We start from the raw sequence: 10,779 nt of genomic DNA on the forward strand, positions 1-10,779 counted from the left end.
TGGACACGTGAACTGTAAATGATCAAGTTGCTGATGAAGTCCCCAGTAAGGGACGAAACGTACAACTAGTTCAAATTAATTGTTCATAAGATTTAATTACTTTTGAGACTTATATATTAATAACATATTTGTGGACAAGAATATTGATAATTAGATAATATTAATATATCTCTGTAAATTTATCAACAATACTAAAAAGACTGATATTATTTACGAATAATGATAATACGTACGTGATAATGTTAAATTGACAACGCGCATGATTTACTAATGTTATGTATGTAGAAGCAGATACGCAAGTTACAATTATGACAATCTCGACGGCTATTATTTGATAAATAAACAAACTAAAATATAAAAATCCTCCATAGGAATGATTGATAATAGGCAATGGTAATACTAATTGAACTATATCCGGAGTACCGATGGATAAATATAAAATAAAATTAAATAGACATGGCAAAAATAACATACAAACATAACAATTCGAAGCACCTGAAACGAAAAATTAATTGAAAACAAAAAAAAAAAAAAGGAGAGAGAAAAAAAATCTCGGGTTCATCGTTATTTAAAATAACATATACGCACTTACCTACAATAAAATAATTATACATTTTGCTTTGTTTTAAATAATTTTTCATAATATCGATTTCTTCTTTATCCGTCATAAGTTCGTAATCAAATTTCAAATGATCTACAACTAATTGCATCTGAAAATAATATATTAATTTTCGTTTGTTTCTTTTTTTTTCTTCTTTTTTTTTTTTTCTTCTTCTTTTTTGTCTCACAAGGAGACCTCACGAAATGTTTTTACGGGATGTAAGATTTATATATTTTTATATACCTATTAAAAAAATAATAATACTATGTTATCTCTGTAATTCAAATAATAAATCTTCCTTTATTTGCGTAAAATCTTATTAAAATTGATTCTTTCTAATTTTGTTTTCTAATAATTTTAATTCTCTTTCCTGTATATAATTAAAAATTAAGAAATGTAAAAAAGAATTTGTATAACTAAAGGATAAGAAAAAACTTATAAAGTAAAAAAAAAAAAAAAATACTTTCCGTACCATTTGACAAATGTTTTACCACGAGAACATCTTAAAGGTATACTACTGATATACCAAAGTTCTTAAAAATTCGTGAGGGCACATCCGTAAGGTCTACTTGTCACGTATGAAAAAAAAAAAAAGAAAAAAAAGCGTAGTTAAATAAGACTCGAGAAGAAAAATTCATACGAACTTTTACGTAGTTACAGAAGAACGTATAATATGTACAAAGAACGCACATAACTGAAATAATAAGTTGTATAATTTTGATAGTAATATGCAGTTTGATTTCCAACGTGATTACTTGATACAACTGTAAAAATTACGATTAATATTTTTAATATAAAATGAATCATTATTCAAAACCTTTTGAAAAATAATTGAATGTACATTACACCCCGTACATAATGTACAATTATATATTACAATATAATATAATTTATATTATATGTTAAACGCACGAATAATTTTGTTTTTTTTTTTTTTTGAATAACGCGTAACTCGTATTGAAAAATAACACAAGAAAAGAAAAAATAAGAAAAGAAAAACAACGGTTACCTGATGTAAAATTCCTGTTATTAAATAAACGGTAATCATACAAGCATTGATCAATTTGTCCTTAAAACTTAAAGAAGGATTCAGGCCAGTTACAAATTGTACTAGTCGATTGGAAAATAAAAAATGTTTTTCGTAATAGCTAAGACCTTTCACGGACATTCCTTTCCTTCTCTAAAGTTTATTACGTTCACACTCCACGAAAATACAAAACGTATTGAACGTTATTAAACTTTGTTTGCATTTTTCAAATAGCATCTTCTATATTCACACCATTCGATTGTGTCAATTGATAAATTATTCAATAGTTTGTAATATGGGTAAAGTTAAATGCATCATTTTTGAATCGATACAATGAATTACGATATCATTATTTTTATTTATTTATAATATATAACGATATTCTTGAAAGTTTCGTAATTGACGAGAAGTTTTATTGTTTCTCTAATAAGAAACAGATGTTTGTTTCTCAAAGGGGTGGTTGCTTGCTTGTGTCTTCTATCTTCTACGATTTTTTTCTTTTTCAATGGACATGCGTCAGTGTTACCGTGTTGTGTCATTTGATATCAAACCACGAAACGAAACGGTTCTCTATAAAAATAAATAAATACAATCCTAATTTTCAATTGCATTTTTATCATAGTTCCAATATATTTTGAGATAATATTGAATTGCATAGAATCCTTTTTTATTACTATATTAATTAATATTTGTAATAAGAAAAAAGAAAAATTTGGGGACAAAAATAATAATCCTAACGTAAAACTGAATTTTTCGGCATTTTTGACACGTCATCGAAATAATTTTTAATAACGGGTGAGTTTATTCAATCTTTGTTTTTTCTTTTCCATACATTCTATTAATATACCGCGGTAAAATAAATAAATAAATAAACAAACACAAGATTTTCATTAATAAAATATAAAAATAGACGTAAAATATTAACCGATGTACCACAATGGGATCGTTAAATCGAAGCACATCTAAAAGCAAACATCTAAAATCGATTTAATATTATTTTTACTCATGGGTATATAATGGGGGATATATCCCATCAATTTCTGACCCTATAATAACAAAATGATATATAAATAAACTGCTGTATAAATATATGTATACAACATGTTCGTGTAAAGTTAAATAATAGACAATTTATAATAATAATAATGCACAATTGTAATTTTTTCGAGTATACATCAAATATTTAATTATAGTTTTAAATAATAAAAATAATAATAATAAACAATATATGAAAAATATTTAGAACAAATTGATATAATCCATTTAACGATTACTACCTTATCATTTTACGAACAAATCAACTCTATACAATAAAACATTTCATTACAATTTAAACTAATATTAATAATAATAATAATAAACAATATATATGAACAATATTTGAGATGAAATTGATATAATATAATATACTTCAATCATAATTCCATGAATAATATTTTAAACAATAACGATTCCAATTAAATTTCAATCAAACACATTGACAATTGACGTGCTAATGAAAACGAACGAGAAAGGTTTGTTAAATAAAATGTTCCTTTTTCTCACTAGTGTTTATTAAACAATATGCAATAGAAGGAGGTATTGTCTAAGGGTACATAGGGATACCAGAATAGAATCGATGAGAATGATCTCTCTCGTCGTTAACAACCCAGTTCTGAACGTTGCTTGGCAATAAGCGATCAACGACGAGACGCAAACTGAACAACAACACGACGATCGACCTTTACACACATGCTCGATCCCTTTCCCTTTCCCATTCACTTTCCCCCACCACCACAAGCACCACCAGCAGCTATCCACCCCAATCAACCCTTCCCTCAGTTTCTCAGTTTCTCACTTACTCTCTTTGATCCTATCGATGGGCTGGCTTTGTCGTTGAGCTATACTACTTCGAACATCAAAATACCCTACGAAAGGGCTGCATTGTTCAGAAGGGAAGGGGTTGAATATCTACGTTATAGGTGTCTCACCCTGAAACTCCCATGAGAGAGAATAGACAGGGTAGATCGTTGGAGACAGGATAATAGGGATGATAAATCGTCCCTGACTGCCCTTTGCGTTTCACCTTTGACCCTTTATAATATCATGCATTTTGTATTACATAATAAAATAGAAAAATATCTTCTTTTTAATTGCAAAATAACGGATTTAGATACGTCAATTCAATCAAATGATTATTATAATCTATGATAAATGTCATATTATACATTAATAAACTATACAAAATCATTTTTCATTCCCATCAAAAATATATATAAAATATTTATATATATTTCTTAATTTTATTAATAATTATATTTTGTTATTTTTTTTTATTATTAATTGTATTTATATTTTAATTAATTCATTAATATATTTATATACACACAAAAGAACAGATAGATGCGTGACAACAGATATAATTTTGCAGATTAACCGTTAGATTTATGGACCCCATATGTCGCAAAATTCGACCTCGAAAATGTTCCGTCATTTTTTAAACTTCTATACTTTTATGTCATACGTTTTCTCTTCTTTTCTCTTTCTTTCTCTTCTCTTTACGTCTTTTATAATCCTGAACACGCTGCTGAACACTTAAAGACCTCTTTGCCTAGTTCCTCAGCCAACCGTTCAGCGTCGCTACTATCGCCTAACCTCTTTTTTAATAGATCTTCAATTAATTATCTTGTTTCTCGTTGTTGCACGATTGTAGAAACATTTTAACGAAGCAAACCTTCATCTTAGACGAGCCCTTAATTGTAAAATTCCTGAAAAAATTGAATCCTCTTGGACGGACTGAAACACCACCGGGATTCGAACCACGGATCTTTGCTTTTTGGGCGACTGTTTTTTGTCGATTGAGCTATCAAAGCCCACCGTCTAATCTCTTCACGAATGTTTATTTAAGTATTTTACATGGAGATGCTCATCCCATATATATATATATATATAAAACTTAAATATTATATTGTTATTTAAAAACATACAACAATTTACAATTAATGAAATATACCATGAATATTAATTCCTCCCCTCTAATTGGACAACTTCATTCAAAACAATGATTAATAACTCATTAAAAAGGAAAAAAAAATATTTAACTAACAAAACATCCCCGTAAATTTAATACGTTAAAAAAAAAACTAATGAAGAAACCTATCAAACGTACAAACAATCTCATTGGCTTGTTTTAGGAAAACAGCATTCGATGACGATGCAGTTCGATTGGGAGGAGGTCAAAAAGAAAAACAAGAGGAAGATGGTCGAGCAGGAAGGGTGAGGAAGGGAAGGAGGGAAATCGAGTGGGGGTTGATAGATCGAAGGGAACAGGTGGAGCAAGGGGAGGGAGGTTGATTTAGATTTACCACCACACCAGGACTACGACGAGATGTAATAGAAACGTTGCCCTCCGAACTGAGGGTGGTGGTGGTGGTGGTGATGGTGGTGGTTTGTTTCCTCGGCAATGAGTTCAACGTTTATTACGCAACCACAATGAACGATAGTACTCGTATCCCCCTCCCCCTTCTTCCTCCACCCAACATCTCCCCACCCTACAAAGGATTCGCACAATATGGGAATATCGAGCTACCCCAAAGGAAGAAATCGAGAGTGTAGAAATATACGTACGTATTCTTGATACGTGTGAATGTGTGTGTATGTGTATTTGTGTGCATATGAAAGAGAATAGACCAGAGAAACAGTCAGAATTGCATGGGGGGTGGAGGGAAAGGAAAGAAATGGAAAGGAATGGAAAGGAAGAAAAGAAAGAACGAGGGTTCCAACCAGGTTGAAAGTTTTGCATAGACATAATGGCGCGTTAGGAACGCGAAATGAAATAACAAAAAGAAAAAAAAAGAAAAAGAAAAAGAAAAGAAATGAAATTAAAAAATAAAACCAAAAAAAAATTCATCGTTCGTTTTCTTTTAACTCGTACACTGGTTGGAACTGCCGTTGCTGTTGCTGTTGGTTACGTTTTTACTTTTACAAACGGGAAATGACAAAAGACGGGGTGTGGTATGTAAAACAGGTGAATGGTAAAAGGAAAGAAACTTGTGCATATGAGAAAAAAATATGAAAACAAAAAAATGAAAGAAAGAAATAATTAAATAATTAAATAAATAAATAAATAAATAAACAAATAAAAATGCAATTCGTTTGATTGTATTGCACGTTTTTAAATGTACGTATCCATATATTTATATACATGTATGTGTGTATATGTATATGTGTATGATTATTATATAGGCATATAGAAAATGTCGCTTGGATTAGCACAAAGAGGATGAAAAAAGGGGTGAGAGAGAGGAGGGGAGGAGGTGGAAGAGAGATGGGATAAACAAACCCCGTTTTCCTTAATTAAGAGAAGCGTACACGTCAAAGGGTGCAAGGATGCAAGTAAAGTCCAATCCAAAACTATGAAAAAAAAAAAAAAAGTGAGAAAAATATTACGAATAACGAATAATTATCGAATATTATACTTTAAATTATATTCTATAGAATTTTTTTAATAAAATCATATGTGGTAATGAACAAAATTGAAATAAATATTTTAAATATACTTATGTAATATTATATATAATAGTATGTTACTATATACAACAATATACAGTATGTATGAGATTTTTTGTTCCATGTTAAACAATGTCAACGTATTCTTATGAAAGATAGAAAAAATATTTTTAAAGTATCATACACACAAACATAAGTAGTTTAAAAAACCACCCATATGTATGAATGCATGTATGTATGTATGTATAATATTTCTTTATATATATGTATATAAAATAAAAATAAATGTTCGAAAAATAAAAAGAACGTTTTCCTCCTAAACAATTTCCTTTCAAATAAAATGAACGAAAACGAGAAATATATATGTTACCGTCATAGAGCCGAAAATCCGCCATTGCTAGTAATTCCTCGGCATTCTCATCAATGCAAAGAGCCTTCCGATAAACTCGGAAACAGAAGAATTCTTACAGTTTTTCTTAAGCATTGTGAACATATAATACTTTGGTATCCTATAGAATATCAAATTACTATTTAAACAATGTTGAAAAGAGATACCGGTATATATAATATATAGTTTTAAAGCTACATTTTTATATTTTCAATTTTATATATCCCATCTAATATAATACTTATGTGCTATATGATTGGATCATAAATTTGACGATAAAGTATCTAATATAAACGTTCGATCTGGATTCCTTTAAAGAAAAAAAGAAAACCAGGTATAATATTGTTCTGAACAAAAAGTAATATTGATTTTTATTAATAAAAGAAATGAAAACATACACACAGACAAATAAAACACAAAACAATATAAATGATAGAGAAAGAATGAGAGGAGTGATAAAATGTAAGAAGAAGAAGAAGAAGAAGAAAATAAAAACGAAAAAAGGAAAGAAAAAAAAAAAAGAAGGCAAATACATTTGGCGTGAATTGAAATAAAATTTCGCAAGTATGACGACGACTACGCGAAAGGGTTGAAAGTACCAACCGGTATAAAACCGTTGCTTGCCAACTAAAAGCCATTTCACCCTCTCCCTTCCTCTTTATCTACAAGCTTCGAAGCGTTTACTGAATGCACCACACACTAGGGGGGATGCATGATGCACGCTGTAAATGTTCCGATGGTATCACCTATATCTGTGTTGGTGTGAAACGATGGGAACTCGCAAAAAGCGTAAGGGAAAACGATTTAAACGCTCGAAACTTTCGCAAAAATCTCATCTCTCTCTCTCTCTCTCTCTCTCTCTCTTTCTCACTCACTTTAACCCTTTCTAACTCGTCTTTGCAGTCTTCTAAAATGCAAAACTGCTCGACTAAACTCAACTCAACTCAACGCGAAACGAAACGAAACAAAACGAAACGAAACGAAACGAGTAGCGAAGAATACCCATGACGACACCATGACAACCATGACGACGAAATTATTATTCAACTCGTATTCCCCCAGAGCCAATGCAAGGATTTCAATGGTGAGCATTTAAAAGAGATAGGAGCTAACCACGACCATCTGGAAAATATAAAGTGAAAGAGAAAGAAAGAGAGAGAGAGAGAGAGAGAGAGAGATGGGGTGAGTGGGTGGGAGGGTGGTACGGGGTAAAAGTTAACTAGTGCATTTGAATCGGTAAATACAGATTGACATTTTCCACGCATGATTCCAAGCGAATTTTGCACCGTTCAACGACAGATTTTAAATTACAGCTATATATATGTACATGTGTGTATGTGTGTGTATATATATAGGAATTTCAACGACGTGGAAAGTCATATCATTTCTCTTTCATTCTTTCATTCTTTCATTCTATCTCTCTATCTCTTTTTCTCTTTTCCTTTTCAATCGGACTATTTCCAACCAATAGTATTTTCCTATTACTTCATGCTCTTTGATAACTGACCAATAGAAAATTGCCTATCTTCGAAATGGATGTTAAAATGGCTGATCAAATCTCTCTCTTTTTCTCTAATATACTTTACGATTAAATCTATTATATATACTTTCTATTATTCGTTACTTTTGGAAAAAAAAAAAGTAATATTAACAATTAAGTTGAATGAAAAAATAATAATATACTAATGGTTCATTGATTAATCGAGAAATAATGGTCCAGTAATCATAACTTAATTAGATCATTTGTTTTTTTTTTTTCTTCTTAAATATATACGTATTATTTTCTATTTATATTTTTGTTTTTATTTTTTCTTCGTAAGAAAATATATAACAATGTTTACCCCTATGACACTCTCTCTCTCTCTCTCTCTCCCTCTCTGTTTGATAAAATTTCGATACTTTAATGCGAAAAGCAATGGGATAAAATTTTGTGTTTTATCGACTACCAATTAAGCCAGCTTAAAATCGCCAGGCCAAGCGATAATTTATGCTTCGTACGAAGGAATCATGCTAGCGCGTGCTCGGGACACGTAACGAGGTGATTAATTACTATTTTTATCCGTGATATCGCATTTACCCCACAACCACCATAGACCTTGTCTCAAGAACCTTACCCAAGGATTTTCTCATTACTTTTCCTCTCCTATCACGACTACATTAACGATACTACGCTTTTTTATGAGAATAATATATGTGTCTTAGTATGAAAAATCAAAATTGATAAATGTCAAGATATACATACTCGATTGGTACATATCCTAAAAATTAATGTATCAAAATAAATCAAAATATTGAATATATGTTGACAATTAATCGTGTTAATCTTGATATTCTCCAAATTTTTAATATTCTACAATCAATGTATAATAATACTGTAACAATTCGTAAAAAAATTGGGCCCTTAGACTGGGACTCAAACCACGGATCCTTTCGTTTTCCGGGTAACTGTTCTTTATTCATTGAGCTATCCAGGGCCCACCATAAAATCCCTGCACGAATGCTTATATTTAAGTATTTGGCATGGAAGCACTCGTTTCACATTCTACCCTCCTGCAACAACATTCGATCTCGAAAATGTTCTGCCATTTTTTTTTTAAACTGTGTTATCAATGTGAATGTAAAACAATGTAATATTTTTGTTTTGTATCTTGTCAGATGAATATAATATTGTGAGAAAGAAAAATTGTTATTATTAAATATAATTTATTAATATTAGCATTTGGTCACATTAATAATAAACTATTTCATTCGTAGAAAAACACTTCAGTTAAAAATATTTCAGCACTCAAAGAATTAATCCTGAACACACTGCTGAGCGCCTGTTCTTTTTAATTCCCCAACCAACCGTTCAGCGTCGCTACTATCGCCTAACCTCTTTTTGATAGATCTTCAATTAATTATTTTTTTTCTCCTTATTGCAAGATTTTAGAAATATTTTACGAAGCAAACCTTCATCTTAGACGAGCCCTTAATTGTAAGATTCGTGAAAAAATTGAACCCACTGGATTGACTTGAACCGGGACTCGGAACCACGGATCTTCGCTTTTTGGGCAACTGTTTTTTATCGATTGAGCTTTCAGGGCTCACCGTTCAATCTCTTCACGAATGCTTATTTAAGTATTTGGTATAGAAATGCTTATCGCAAAATACAGACGTTATACAAATTATCCAATTGGTCACTAGAATTACTAGATAGTTTAGGTTAATTTCAAAAATACACATCAGTTAATTGTGTTTAAATAACAGAAGGGGGGAAAGGAAGAAATGTTTTTAAGCTCATGTAAGTGATTAAAAAGAATCACGTGAGTTGTATGTTCGTACAATTATAAAATGATTTTAACCCTGACAAGTTTCTCAAAACAATCCTGTTGCAACTCAAACAAAACACTGTCGAGAGAAAAGAAACGTTTATTGATGCACACCTTAAAAAATTAATCGAAACATTTAAGAAATAAAAATTACTATGCACGCAAGAAACAAATGAAATTCAATTTAAATTGAAATCAGGCAAGAAGCAATTGGATTGATCTATGTTAAACGATTCGACAAAGAAGACGATAAAAGTCGATTTAGAAAGAAAAGAACTAAAAAGTTAGATGATAACCTCGTACTGCTAGTGACATTAAACAAATTTATTAGCCAATTTGCGAGCAACTCAAATTACCCAATTTAACTGGCAATTTAAATATTTATTTTTCTTAATTCTTTATCTCGAAGATAACAACACGAACCAATGAAATATCACTGTTGTATTACATTGCTACGATTAGATTAAATTTTGTCGAAAAAAAATAATTTCATTTGTTCACCAATAAATAATTAAAAAAAAAAAAAGAAAAAACTAAATAACAATAATAATAAATAAGTCGAAAGTAATTTAATCGTACGGAGGTTAGAATTATTCATACAAAATGTTCTATTCTCGAATAAAAGAAATTGAAATTTCTATCAAAATTGATGGTGGCGTTAAAGAATAAAAAAACAAAAAAAAGAAAAAAAAAAGAATGAGAAATAGACGATGAAAGGGATGGAATAGTAAAATTGCAACAACGGATTTAGAAATACTCGAAGAAAGGATGAGGAAACCACCACCACTACCACCACCGAAGTATTATTGTCTTTTTCGAAGTACGAGTATCAAGAAAGTGATTCGCCATTCAATCCTCACAGTTCAATCTCTATCCCGAGAAGATCTATTCGTTATCTGCACCTTTCTTCCATCCATTTATACTGAGAAATCCTCTTTCACCCTTTTTCTTCCTCCTCCTTCTCGCC

General features: G+C 30.5%; 1 long non-coding RNA gene across 1 annotated transcript in view; it reads left to right on the forward strand.

Moving 5' to 3' along the window:
* LOC106786092 overlaps positions 1-6,037 on the forward strand; it is a 16,695-nt gene extending 10,658 nt beyond the window's left edge. The window contains exons 2-3 of the long non-coding RNA XR_001381614.1: positions 4,802-5,230; positions 5,853-6,037. This is a non-coding gene — a long non-coding RNA (uncharacterized LOC106786092). The remainder of the gene's footprint in view (positions 1-4,801; positions 5,231-5,852) is intronic.
* Positions 6,038-10,779: the final 4,742 nt, after the last annotated feature.

This window comes from Polistes canadensis, unplaced genomic scaffold (genome assembly GCF_001313835.1).
Source record: "Polistes canadensis isolate GaletaPanama2010 unplaced genomic scaffold, ASM131383v1 scaffold_65, whole genome shotgun sequence".
NCBI classification, from domain to species: Eukaryota; Metazoa; Arthropoda; class Insecta; order Hymenoptera; family Vespidae; genus Polistes; species Polistes canadensis.